Source organism: Pseudophryne corroboree, chromosome 12 (genome assembly GCF_028390025.1).
Source record: "Pseudophryne corroboree isolate aPseCor3 chromosome 12, aPseCor3.hap2, whole genome shotgun sequence".
NCBI lineage: Eukaryota > Metazoa > Chordata > Amphibia > Anura > Myobatrachidae > Pseudophryne > Pseudophryne corroboree.
In genome coordinates, this window is record NC_086455.1 from 69,553,689 (window position 1) to 69,568,857 (window position 15,169).

Here is a 15,169-nt window from a genome sequence, read left to right on the forward strand (position 1 = left end):
AATGCAAAGTGAATGAACAGAAGAGAAATCTAGGTCAAATCAATATTTGTTGTGACCACCCTTTGCCTTCAAAACAGCATCAATTCTTCTAGGTACACTTGCACACAGTTTTTTAAGGAACTCAGCAGGGAGGTTGTTCCAAACATCTTGGAGACCTAGCCATAGATCTTCTGTGGATGTAGGCTCCTCAAATCTTTCTGTCTCTTCATGTAATCCCAGACACACTTGATGATGTTGAGATCAGGGCTCTGTGGGGGCCATATCATTACATCCAGGACTCCTTGTTCTTCTTTATGCTGAAGATAGTTCTTAATGACATTGGCTGTTTATTTGGGGCTGTTGTCCTGCTGCATAATACATTTGGAGACAATCAGACACCTCCCTGATGATATTGCATGATAGATAAGTACCTGCCTGTATTTCTCAGCATTGAGGACACCATTAATCCTGACCAAATCCCCAACTCCATTTGCTGAAATGCAGCACCAAACTTGCATAAAACCTCCACCATGCTTCACTTTTGCCTGCAGACACATTATTACACACCTCTCCAGTGGGTGGTCTTCAGGTTGCCGACTTTCAGGATCCCGGCGCACAGTATACCGGCGCCAGAATCCCGACAGCCGGCATACCGACAGTTTTTCTCCCTCGTTGGGGTCCACGACCCTCCTGGAGGGATAATAAATAGCGTGGCGCGTGTAGCGCCACTGTGCCCGCAGCTTGGTGAGCGCAGCGAGCCCGCAAGGGACTCATTTGCACTCGCCACGCTGTCGGTATGCCGGCGGTCGGGCTTCCAGCGTCGGTATGCTGGTCGCCGGGAGCCCGCCCGCCGGCATACCATACCACACCCTCTCCAGTCCTTCAGTGAACAGACTGCCTTCTGTTACAGCCAAATATTTAAAATTTTGACTCATCGGTCCACAGCACCGGCTGCCATTTTTCTGCATCCCAGTTCCTATGTTTTCGTGCATAGTTGAGTCGCGACTCATTTGTTGGTCACTTTTTTGATTATCAATAATATTATTTACCCCTTCTACACTTTTTATTTATATCCCATATCATAATAAATATATTGCAAATAACCTAGAGTAGCAGAGACCTACAACCAGCTTTGGTTATTGCAGAAGTCTGCTTTCATGTTAGAAAAAAAAGCGATAACATTAATTTTTTTTAACACGTCAGCCAATGTCATTTGATTTGTTATAATGCTGACAAAATTACATGTTTTTATAATACAGAAAAGGGATAATTCAAAGCATTGGCATTCATAACTATACATTAAGTGTAAAATTACAACAGAATGATGTATAATGGGAGTGGAAAGTGTCATCTTCCTGAATCTCACATTGCGATAAGGGTTTAATTTTCTTTCTGACCACAGAGTGCGAAAGGAAATTGAAGAGGAGCATTCGACACGTGCATATTAAACGTTGATTTCCCTGTGACATACCTGCATCCTCGTATTGATATGTGTATTCATGGCTCTGTCCACTTTAGCAGCTAGCATTATCTCTGTAATTATTATGTGCATCAAGGTCTTTTCACTAAAGATCATCAGTCAATCTCCTCCAACAAGGTAAAATCCAAGAGAGACATTTTATTTCATGAAAATAAAGGTTGCGACAATGTGTGAATAATTTAGCCGCTTGGAGTCTTTACATCCGTACAGATCACTGTAATTTCATGTGTCTTGTCATCTTTATTTAGATGTATTTGGTAAAGTAGGATGAATGTGTTACAACAGTTTTCTCAAGGGGAAAATACATGCAAGTATTAGTGTTACTCAACTTTTTACCCTTTTGGTCTATTTTGCACATATAACTTAACAAAAAGTGGGATCCAAAAATTCCTTGAAGGTGGAATAAATTTAGCTCCTATTGCAAGAAGAAAACTGATGTTCCCAGCCCTCAACTGTAATCAGATCTACATAAAATTATTCATTTCCTTGCACCCCTCTTTGGCTTGACCTGGTGGTTGCCTCCCTCAAACAACTGTAGGAATGGCCATCAAACCATTGTTGTATCAAACGCATCGAATGTCTTTGGTGATGACAATTTTTTTTTTACCATTGATAGTGGAGAACCAGATGGTTCCCCGCCATCGATGGTAGCCACGGTCCCAATGTTTATTTTTTTCTGACATTTACAGTGCTGCTGTGCTGCTCAGGGCTGCTAGACTGTCAGCCAGCAGCCCTGCTCCACTCCTGGCTCTTACACACTGCCGGGAATGGAATGGCCCGCCTCCATAACAGTCTGAGCTGTCAATCCCAGCCCGCCCCCGGTTCTAGCACAGGTGTGCAGTGCATGCATGAAAACACAATGGTAAAACCATCGATGGTACCACACATGGTAGTTGGCTACAATTGATGGTATGTGGCACCATCGATGGCAGCAACACTGATGGCTACCCCTACAACAGGTGCAGTTATGGGCCTGGTGAGAAGTCTCCAGGCCAACTGTCCTGTAACATGGCCCCTCCCACCAGTACAAACTGCTCTGTTTATTGACTTCCTAAGTCATTTATAATTGCAGTCACCTGTGCTGAACTGATTAATTGATTATGGACGAGTTTCAATACAGGGCACTGTAACAATAAATAAAGTCCAGCAGCAGAGCTTTTTGTACCTATGGAAGGGGTCTGGTTTTATGTGCAAATATCCTAATATATTTCCAGTGATATGCTCGATACAGTGGTGTATCTATAATGGGCAGGAATGTGCGGTTCACACGGGCCCCTGGGTCAAGAAGGGCCCACGCCGCACACACTGCACCCATTTCTTCAATACTTAACGTTCCTAGAGTTCTGCATCGGCAGCAGCATTACAAAATCCTTGGGAAGATGGTGCGGTGGCCATTTTCCACCATTTTGTGCATAGCGCCAGAGTCTATTAGTGCTCAGTGTGATACACTGCGAGCTAGTGAGGTGGGAAACCAGACGGAAACTGCACACAGGACCCCTACGTTCTTGAAACGCCCATGACTAGTTACATCCTGGAGTAAAGTGTATCTAGCACCTACCTTTCATCATTAATGCTGTAATGCCATTCTCAGTGCAAAGATTGTATAAAGTTCCTGTCTATGGCCAACCTCCGTCATCAGGCTTAATGTTCCTGCCCCTTCTATTTAGGAGACCATTTAATGGGTTAAACAGCAAAAGGGGCACTTCGTTTTTCAGCGAACTGCGTGTTAAAGCAATTTTGGTTTCTCATTGCAAGCAGCTATAAATCTGGTGTGTTATTTCAAGTTGAGAACTCCTTTTTATAGCGATATAAAGTGCTCCTTTTTCTGGGTTCTGCCTGAAAAAAAATCTCACTCACCATCTGCTTCCTGCATGAAAAAAGAAAAAAAAACGCAGCAAATTATTAAACGAATAAAGTCTGGTCTTAAATGACTTTTTAGCATCAGATTTACATTTTAAATGCATCAATTTGTAATTCTAAATGTGCAGCCATAAATCTCCAAGCAACCGTTTTAAGAGTAAATACGCACTGAGTGTACCTGGATATCTTGACGTGATTGAAATAACATAGTTCTGCTTTCCTCTGTCATATGACAATCCTGGTCTGAACTGTGCAGCAATATGTTAATTAAATGCTACATTTTCTCCTAATTACACAGGATTATACAGTAGGTCTTTATCAAACAATAGGAACAGTTTATATGCCACCAGGTAAATGTAACAAGGAAAGGCATCAACCCGTAGATTGAGTGTACAGATTCAGGGATAGGCTGATAGATTGGATGCACTGTAGTAAATGGAAGATGTGACAATAAAGGGCCCTACACATTGAGCGATCCGCCGCCGAGCTGCCCGACGGCAGATACGGCCGACGGGTGACGCAGCAGCAGTGGGGGCAGTGAAGGGGGGAGTGAAGTTTCTTCACTGCCCCCGTCACCCGGCTCCATAGAAGTGCAGGCAAATATGGACGAGATCGTCCATATTGGCCTGCATGCACAGACGACGGGGGACCAGCGATGAACGAGCGCGGGGCCGTGCATCGTTCATCGCTGGAGCCTCCACACTGAAAGATATGAACGGTATCTCGTTCATTAACCACTTGCCTGGCATGGTCGCATCAGATGCGACCATGCCTGCAAGTGCTCTATCTGACCTGGTCGCACGGGATGAGACCAGTCAGATAGAGAGTGTTAGCAGCGACAGGGAAGAGAAACTTCCCTCCGCTGCTGCTGTCAGAGGGACCGGAAGGTCCCTCTGCCTCCCTGCACTCTCCCCGTGTCTGCCGTGCTGCCGATCACTGCTGATCGGTCAGCACGGCAGGATCTGTCCCCTGCAGACAATGGCAGCCGCTGGGGAGAGTAAATGAACCCTCCCAAGCCACCCATAGACCCCCTCTGCATACCTGCAGCCTGCAATAGTCGCGATGTTCCCGATGTTCCGATGGTCTCGGTGTTCCCGATCGATGTTTCGATGTTTGAAGGAAAAAATATTTTTTCTTAAAAAATTTTTTTTCCCTTTTTTTAACTAAAAACATTTGGGATAGGGTTAAAGTCATGTTCTTCACTTAATTCACTTATTTAAAAAAAAACGACAATTTCGGAGCGGTTTTCGGTGAAATAAATCGTCAGTTAAGTGGATAATGAACGAGATTGTTCATATCTTTGAGTATTATCGCCCAGTGTATAGGGCTTATAAGCATACTTGCCTACCTGACCCTCTCCATGAGGGAGAAAATGCTCTGTTCCTGGACTTTCCTGGTAATGTATGATTGCCATCACCTGTGGTGAAACACCTTTCTTATCAATTAACTAGCTCACCACAGGTGATGTCAATCATACATTACCAGGAAAGTCCAGGAACAGAGCATTTTCTCCCTCATGGAGAGGGTCAGGTAGGCAAGTATGCCTATAAGTGTTGTTTTGCTGGAAGGTGTTGATACTCAGACGTTAAAGGATAACAGGTGTGATAATGCTCAGAGAACTTGGTTTATAAGGTTAAAGGAATTAACAGTGCACAGTGATTTGGGACGCATAACTCATAGGGCCTAATTCAGACCTGATTGCAGCAGCAAACTTTTTCTCTAATGGCCAAAACCATGTGCACTGCAGGAGGGGCAGCTATATTGTGCAGCGAGAGTTAGATTTGGGTGGGGTGTGTTCAAACTGAAATCTAAATTGCAGTGTAGAAATAATGCAGCCAGTATTTACCCTGCACAGAAACAAAAAATAACCCACCCAAATCTAACTCTCTCTGCACGTTATATCTACTCTACTTGCAGTGCACATGATTTTGCCCATTAGAGAAAGATTTTGCTGCTGTGATCAGGTCTGAATTAGGCCTATGTATCTCCATATATTTTCGGGCTCATTTAAAGTAGAGATGAGCGGGTTCGGTTTCTCTGAATCCGAACCCGCCAGAACTTCATGTTTTTTTTCACGAGTCCGAGCGACTCGGATCTTCCCGCCTTGCTCGGTTAACCCGAGCGCGCCCGAACGTCATCATGACGCTGTCGGATTCTCGCGAGGCTCGGATTCTATCGCGAGACTCGGATTCTATATAAGGAGCCGCGCGTCGCCGCCATTTTCACACGTGCATTGAGATTGATAGGGAGAGGACGTGGCTGGCGTCCTCTCCGTTTAGACACTTGATTTACTAATTTTGGGGAGCATTAGGAGTACTCAGTAGTGTACAGTGCAGAGTTTTGCTGATAGTGACCAGTGACCACCACTTTTATTTATAATCCGTTCTCTGCCTGAAAAAAGCGATACACAGCACACAGTGACTCAGTCACATACATACCATATCTGTGTGCACTGCTCAGGCTCAGGCCAGTGTGCTGCATCATCTATATATATTATATATCTGTCTGACTGCTCAGCTCACACAGCTTATAATTGTGGGGGAGACTGGGGAGCACTACTGCAGTGCCAGTTATAGGTTATAGCAGGAGCCAGGAGTACATAATATTATATTAAAATTAAACAGTGCACACTTTTGCTGCAGGAGTGCCACTGCCAGTGTGACTAGTGACCAGTGACCTGACCACCAGTATATAATATTAGTAGTATACTATCTCTTTATCAACCAGTCTATATTAGCAGCAGACACAGTACAGTGCGGTAGTTCACGGCTGTGGCTACCTCTGTGTCGGCACTCGGCAGCCCGTCCATAATTGTATATACCAGTGACCTAACCGTGGTTTTTTTTTCTTTCTTTATACATACATACTAGTTACGAGTATACTATCTCTTTATCAACCAGTCTATATATTAGCAGCAGACACAGTACAGTGCGGTAGTTCACGGCTGTGGCTACCTCTGTGTCGGCACTCGGCAGCCCGTCCATAATTGTATATACCAGTGACCTAACCGTGGTTTTTTTTTCTTTCTTTATACATACATACTAGTTACGAGTATACTATCTCTTTATCAACCAGTCTATATATTAGCAGCAGACACAGTACAGTGCGGTAGTTCACGGCTGTGGCTACCTCTGTGTCGGCACTCGGCAGCCCGTCCATAATTGTATATACCAGTGACCTAACCGTGGTTTTTTTTTCTTTCTTTATACATACATACTAGTTACGAGTATACTATCTCTTTATCAACCAGTCTATATATTAGCAGCAGACACAGTACAGTGCGGTAGTTCACGGCTGTGGCTACCTCTGTGTCGGCACTCGGCAGCCCGTCCATAATTGTATATACCACCTAACCGTGGTTTTTTTTTCTTTCTTTATACATACATACTAGTTACGAGTATACTATCTCTTTATCAACCAGTCTATATATTAGCAGCAGACACAGTACAGTGCGGTAGTTCACGGCTGTGGCTACCTCTGTGTCGGCACTCGGCAGCCCGTCCATAATTGTATATACCAGTGACCTAACCGTGGTTTTTTTTTCTTTCTTTATACATACATACTAGTTACGAGTATACTATCTCTTTATCAACCAGTCTATATATTAGCAGCAGACACAGTACAGTGCGGTAGTTCACGGCTGTGGCTACCTCTGTGTCGGCACTCGGCAGCCCGTCCATAATTGTATATACCACCTAACCGTGTTTTTTTTTTCTTTCTTTATACATACATACTAGTTACGAGTATACTATCTCTTTATCAACCAGTCTATATATTAGCAGCAGACACAGTACAGTGCGGTAGTTCACGGCTGTGGCTACCTCTGTGTCGGCACTCGGCAGCCCGTCCATAATTGTATACTAGTATCCAATCCATCCATCTCCATTGTTTACCTGAGGTGCCTTTTAGTTGTGCCTATTAAAATATGGAGAACAAAAATGTTGAGGTTCCAAAATTAGGGAAAGATCAAGATCCACTTCCACCTCGTGCTGAAGCTGCTGCCACTAGTCATGGCCGAGACGATGAAATGCCAGCAACGTCGTCTGCCAAGGCCGATGCCCAATGGCATAGTACAGAGCATGTCAAAACCAAAACACCAAATATCAGTAAAAAAAGGACTCCAAAACCTAAAATAAAATTGTCGGAGGAGAAGCGTAAACTTGCCAATATGCCATTTACCACACGGAGTGGCAAGGAACGGCTGAGGCCCTGGCCTATGTTCATGGCTAGTGGTTCAGCTTCACATGAGGATGGAAGCACTCAGCCTCTCGCTAGAAAACTGAAAAGACTCAAGCTGGCAAAAGGCAAAGCACCGCAAAGAACTGTGCGTTCTTTGAAATCCCAAATCCACAAGGAGAGTCCAATTGTGTCGGTTGCGATGCCTGACCTTCCCAACACTGGACGTGAAGAGCATGCGCCTTCCACCATTTGCACGCCCCCTGCAAGTGCTGGAAGGAGCACCCGCAGTCCAGTTCCTGATAGTCAGATTGAAGATGTCAGTGTTGAAGTACACCAGGATGAGGAGGATATGGGTGTTGCTGGCGCTGGGGAGGAAATTGACCAGGAGGATTCTGATGGTGAGGTGGTTTGTTTAAGTCAGGCACCCGGGGAGACACCTGTTGTCCGTGGGAGGAATATGGCCGTTGACATGCCAGGTGAAAATACCAAAAAAAATCAGCTCTTCGGTGTGGAGGTATTTCACCAGAAATGCGGACAACAGGTGTCAAGCCGTGTGTTCCCTTTGTCAAGCTGTAATAAGTAGGGGTAAGGACGTTAACCACCTCGGAACATCCTCCCTTATACGTCACCTGCAGCGCATTCATAATAAGTCAGTGACAAGTTCAAAAACTTTGGGTGACAGCGGAAGCAGTCCACTGACCAGTAAATCCCTTCCTCTTGTAACCAAGCTCACGCAAACCACCCCACCAACTCCCTCAGTGTCAATTTCCTCCTTCCCCAGGAATGCCAATAGTCCTGCAGGCCATGTCACTGGCAAGTCTGACGAGTCCTCTCCTGCCTGGGATTCCTCCGATGCATCCTTGCGTGTAACGCCTACTGCTGCTGGCGCTGCTGTTGTTGCAGCTGGGAGTCGATGGTCATCCCAGAGGGGAAGTCGTAAGCCCACTTGTACTACTTCCAGTAAGCAATTGACTGTTCAACAGTCCTTTGCGAGGAAGATGAAATATCACAGCAGTCATCCTACTGCAAAGCGGATAACTGAGTCCTTGACAACTATGTTGGTGTTAGACGTGCGTCCGGTATCCGCCGTTAGTTCACAGGGAACTAGACAATTTATTGAGGCAGTGTGCCCCCGTTACCAAATACCATCTAGGTTCCACTTCTCTAGGCAGGCGATACCGAGAATGTACACGGACGTCAGAAAAAGACTCACCAGTCTCCTAAAAAATGCAGTTGTACCCAATGTCCACTTAACCACGGACATGTGGACAAGTGGAGCAGGGCAGGGTCAGGACTATATGACTGTGACAGCCCACTGGGTAGATGTATGGACTCCCGCCGCAAGAACAGCAGCGGCGGCACCAGTAGCAGCATCTCGCAAACGCCAACTCTTTCCTAGGCAGGCTACGCTTTGTATCACCGCTTTCCAGAATACGCACACAGCTGAAAACCTCTTACGGCAACTGAGGAAGATCATCGCGGAATGGCTTACCCCAATTGGACTCTCCTGTGGATTTGTGGCATCGGACAACGCCAGCAATATTGTGTGTGCATTAAATATGGGCAAATTCCAGCACGTCCCATGTTTTGCACATACCTTGAATTTGGTGGTGCAGAATTTTTTAAAAAACGACAGGGGCGTGCAAGAGATGCTGTCGGTGGCCAGAAAAATTGCGGGACACTTTCGGCGTACAGGCACCACGTACAGAAGACTGGAGCACCACCAAAAACTACTGAACCTGCCCTGCCATCATCTGAAGCAAGAAGTGGTAACGAGGTGGAATTCAACCCTCTATATGCTTCAGAGGTTGGAGGAGCAGCAAAAGGCCATTCAAGCCTATACAATTGAGCACGATATAGGAGATGGAATGCACCTGTCTCAAGTGCAGTGGAGAATGATTTCAACGTTGTGCAAGGTTCTGATGCCCTTTGAACTTGCCACACGTGAAGTCAGTTCAGACACTGCCAGCCTGAGTCAGGTCATTCCCCTCATCAGGCTTTTGCAGAAGAAGCTGGAGGCATTGAAGAAGGAGCTAAAAGGGAGCGATTCCGCTAGGCATGTGGGACTTGTGGATGCAGCCCTTAATTCGCTTAACAAGGATTCACGGGTGGTCAATCTGTTGAAATCAGAGCACTACATTTTGGCCACCGTGCTCGATCCTAGATTTAAAGCCTACCTTGGATCTCTCTTTCTGGCAGACACAGGTCTGCTGGGGTTGAAAGACCTGCTGGTGACAAAATTGTCAAGTCAAGCGGAACGCGACCTGTCAACATCTCCTCCTTCACATTCTCCCGCAACTGGGGGTGCGAGGAAAAGGCTCAGAATTCCGAGCCCACCCGCTGGCGGTGATGCAGGGCAGTCTGGAGCGACTGCTGATGCTGACATCTGGTCCGGACTGAAGGACCTGACAACGATTACGGACATGTCGTCTACTGTCACTGCATATGATTCTCTCAACATTGATAGAATGGTGGAGGATTATATGAGTGACCGCATCCAAGTAGGCACGTCACACAGTCCGTACTTATACTGGCAGGAAAAAGAGGCAATTTGGAGGCCCTTGCACAAACTGGCTTTATTCTACCTAAGTTGCCCTCCCACAAGTGTGTACTCCGAAAGAGTGTTTAGTGCCGCCGCTCACCTTGTCAGCAATCGGCGTACGAGGTTACATCCAGAAAATGTGGAGAAGATGATGTTCATTAAAATGAATTATAATCAATTCCTCCGCGGAGACATTGACCAGCAGCAATTGCCTCCACAAAGTACACAGGGAGCTGAGATGGTGGATTCCAGTGGGGACGAATTGATAATCTGTGAGGAGGGGGATGTACACGGTGATATATCGGAGGGTGAAGATGAGGTGGACATCTTGCCTCTGTAGAGCCAGTTTGTGCAAGGAGAGATTAATTGCTTCTTTTTTGGGGGGGGTCCAAACCAACCCGTCATATCAGTCACAGTCGTGTGGCAGACCCTGTCACTGAAATGATGGGTTGGTTAAAGTGTGCATGTCCTGTTTTGTTTATACAACATAAGGGTGGGTGGGAGGGCCCAAGGATAATTCCATCTTGCACCTCTTTTTTCTTTTCTTTTTCTTTGCATCATGTGCTGATTGGGGAGGGTTTTTTGGAAGGGACATCCTGCGTGACACTGCAGTGCCACTCCTAGATGGGCCCGGTGTTTGTGTCGGCCACTAGGGTCGCTAATCTTACTCACACAGCTACCTCATTGCGCCTCTTTTTTTCTTTGCGTCATGTGCTGTTTGGGGAGGGTTTTTTGGAAGGGACATCCTGCGTGACACTGCAGTGCCACTCCTAGATGTGCCCGGTGTTTGTGTCGGCCACTAGGGTCGCTAATCTTACTCACACAGCTACCTCATTGCGCCTCTTTTTTTCTTTGCGTCATGTGCTGTTTGGGGAGGGTTTTTTGGAAGGGACATCCTGCGTGACACTGCAGTGCCACTCCTAGATGGGCCCGGTGTTTGTGTCGGCCACTAGGGTCGCTAATCTTACTCACACAGTCAGCTACCTCATTGCGCCTCTTTTTTTCTTTGCGTCATGTGCTGTTTGGGGAGGGTTTTTTGGAAGGGCCATCCTGCGTGACACTGCAGTGCCACTCCTAGATGGGCCCGGTGTTTGTGTCGGCCACTAGGGTCGCTAATCTTACTCACACAGCTACCTCATTGCGCCTCTTTTTTTCTTTGCGTCATGTGCTGTTTGGGGAGGGTTTTTTGGAAGGGCCATCCTGCGTGACACTGCAGTGCCACTCCTAGATGGGCCCGGTGTTTGTGTCGGCCACTAGGGTCGCTAATCTTACTCACACAGCTACCTCATTGCGCCTCTTTTTTTCTTTGCGTCATGTGCTGTTTGGGGAGGGTTTTTTGGAAGGGACATCCTGCGTGACACTGCAGTGCCACTCCTAGATGGGCCCGGTGTTTGTGTCGGCCACTAGGGTCGCTTATCTTACTCACACAGCGACCTCGGTGCAAATTTTAGGACTAAAAATAATATTGTGAGGTGTGAGGTATTCAGAATAGACTGAAAATGAGTGTAAATTATGGTTTTTGAGGTTAATAATACTTTGGGATCAAAATGACCCCCAAATTCTATGATTTAAGCTGTTTTTTAGTGTTTTTGGAAAAAAACACCCGAATCCAAAACACACCCGAATCCGACAAAAATAATTCGGTGAGGTTTGCCAAAACGCGTTCGAACCCAAAACACGGCCGCGGAACCGAACCCAAAACCAAAACACAAAACCCGAAAAATTTCAGGCGCTCATCTCTAGCAATGGCACACGCAAGGGGGGTTTCTGGGTACCCAGAAAACCCTCTCTGACAGTCAATATTTATTTTCACAATGGGCGCAAAAGCAACCACCATGTTATTAGGCCTTGAAATGCTAAACACACACACACACACACACACACACACACACACACACACACACACACTTTCAACTCACCTCCATATCTCAAGAACTGTAGTCAAATATGATAGAATACACAAATACCATTTTCAAATTAATTGTAATGCAAAGAAAGCTCATGCCCTATGGGGGTCATTCCGAGTTGATCGCTAGCTGCCGTTGTTCACAGCGCAGCGATCAGGCTAAAAATCTGCATTTCTGCGCATGCGTATGCACCGCAATGCGCATGTGTGACGTACGGGTACAAAGGAATTTGGTGTTTTTCACAGGTTCTACCTAAGTTTTCAGTCGCACTGACGGCCGCAAGAAGACTGACAGGAAGGGGGCGTTTCTGGGAGTCAACTGACCGTTTTCAGGGAGTGTTTGTAAAAATGCAGGCGTGTCTAAAAAAATGCAGGCGTGGCTGGGCGTTCGCTGGGCTGGTGTATGACGTCAAATCCGGACACGTATAGGCTGAAGTGATCGCAAATGCTGAGTAGGTTCAGAGCTACTCTGAAACTGCACAAACTGTATTTGTAGAGCTCTGCTGCACAAGCGTTCGCACTTCTGCTAAGCTAAAATACACTCCCCAGTGGGCGGCGGCATAGCGTTTGCATGGCTGCTAAAACTAGCTAGCGAGCGATCAACTCGGAATGACCCCCTATGTTCTTTGAAATACATAGCAACACCCCATGTTCACACAGTGGCCCTCATTCCGAGTTCGCTCGCAAGCTGCTTTTAGCAGCTTTGCACACGCTAAGCCGCCGCCTACTGGGAGTGAATCTTAGCTTCTCAAAATTGCGAACGAAAGATTAGCAAAATTGCAAATAGACACTTCTTAGCAGTTTCTGAGTAGCTCCACACTTACTCGGCAACTGCGATCAGTTCAGTCAGTTTCGTTCCTGGTTTGACGTCACAAACACTCCCAGCGTTCGCCCAGACACTCCTCCGTTTCTCCAGCCACTCCCGCGTTTTTCCCAGAAACGGTAGCGTTTTTTCGCACACACCCATAAAACGGCCAGTTTCCGCCCAGAAACACCCACTTCCTGTCAATCACATTACGATCACCAGAACGAAGAAAAAACCTCGTAATGCTGTGAGTAAAATACCTAACTGCATAGCAAATTTACTTGGCGCAGTCGCACTGCGGACATTGCGCATGCGCATTAGCGACTAATCGCTCCGTTGCGACAAAAAAATAACGAGCGAACAACTCGGAATGACCACCAGTGTCCTTTACAATATACAGAAAATTTTATTATCCAAAGTAATTGGTTTGAGCAGCAAACCATGTGATCCTAGTTAATTTAAATACATGTAGAGCAACCATAACCTACGTTTTTTTAAAATACACAGCAAGGCTCTTATCTAAAGGTCATACAAATATATAAATGTTCTTGCCCATTATATTCTCTTATATGCACAGCAAGTGATGTACCCCAAATATATCTGCATATGTTATGTTATTATAATAGAAATGCTTACTACAGGCCCAATGTTAACTGTTTGCAGTAGTATATGAGGGTTCGGCTTATTGGTCTGACACCAATCTTCAGTTCCCTCCTCCACACCACAACAGAGAAGCAAGGATTCACATCCAGACATACTGTAGTAAAATACGCACACTGGTGTACAGGTTTACTCTTTATTTGTATAAAACATATACTGAAAAAGGTATAAACTTTAGAAAGGAATATACTTTTCACCACACTTAAAATAAATATTCTTGTGTTACAAGTAAATACTTTTAGAAAAAGATGGTGAACACTGGGGCCCAATCCGCCCGCAATCAGGGGCGCGACCGAGAGTGGTTATATTTAAGATTCTCAATTACGCTCATAAGAATGCTATATGGTTAGCGTCTCGTAAGCTAAGAAACCTCACATGGGAGGACCAAAAGATCCTTATATTCCAGGACTATTCCGCGGAACTTACAAATGCCCATCAGGAGTTCTCGCCATTGTGCTTCCAGCTGATTCGCCAGGGGTAAAAATTTGCCTTACTTTATCCAGCACGTTTGCGACTGTATAGTGGCACCTCACATGTTGACTTCACGTTGGTGGATAATGCCAGGAAGTATCTTGAGGAATTAACCGATAGGGTGGATACCCATTCATCCGTGCAGGATATTCATGACACACTCTGACTCTTCTACCCGGGTGTCTTCTCATTCCTCCTCTACTGCTCCTGCCTAATATGGCTCTGTCCGGATGGTTTGTTTCAGTGGTGTCGGCTGCTGCAGAGATATGGTTTCTTCCACTGCGCGTGATGATAATCCTGTATGTCACTGAGTGCCCTTATGACACTCAAGTTACCTACGCCCTCCCGTGCCTTACACATATACAGCTATTGTGATTATTATATGCCGCCTGTTTGCTCGTCTGAACTGGGATTGCGGTTTTTCTCTACCTAATGCCTTTTTCTCCCTTGTGAGTACAATTACTGTTAACGTTTTTTATGCTCCGGTGGTACTAAGGAGCAACCCTCAATTTTGTCTGTTGTGTTACCCTTTGTTTTTCTACAATGTGGAAGTTGTTATCGCCAAAGGTGCTGCCCGGCCATGGGAGCGCTCCTTGCCCTCAGATGAGATCGGGACCGCTTTTTCTGGTTTTGGCCTGAATTTGGTTTTTGTTGTTTTCTTTGTTGTTGTTTATGTACATTGTTATCCCCCATTGTGTCTCCCTTCCCCACCCTGATCCGAGAAGAGTTCGGTACACCTATATTATTTCTAGATAAGTAATGGCTCTGATTAAGATTGACTCATTGAATGTGGGCGGTATTAACTCTCTGCAAAAGCGGGAAAAAAATCTGCTTTATCTCACCAAACAGAAAATAGATATAGGCGTTTCTCCAGGAGACTCATACCCCTTTTTCACTAGCTCAAAAAACACGGGTAAATGCACGGGGGCGCGCATTTACCCGTGTTTTTTGCAAGTGGAAAAGGGTAAACTCGGATCAAGTGACCCGTGAATCCTACCCGGCTATTTACCTGGGTAGGACACGGGAATGATCCGGGTAGGGTTGTAGTGTAAACGGGAGCCGTGACGATGCGACACGGCTCCCATTTACACTGTATGGAAGGGCGGTGCTGGGAGATCATGTGATCTCCCTGCGCCGCCCCTGCCGCATCACTAGAAGCGTCACCAACCCGGCATATGCCGGGTTGTGACTGCTGATGGGAAAGGGGCCGAGCACGGGTCGCAGCAGGGGGCAGCTCCCGTGTCAGGCTCCCGGCTGCGACCCGTGCTCGTAAGTGGAAAAGGGGTA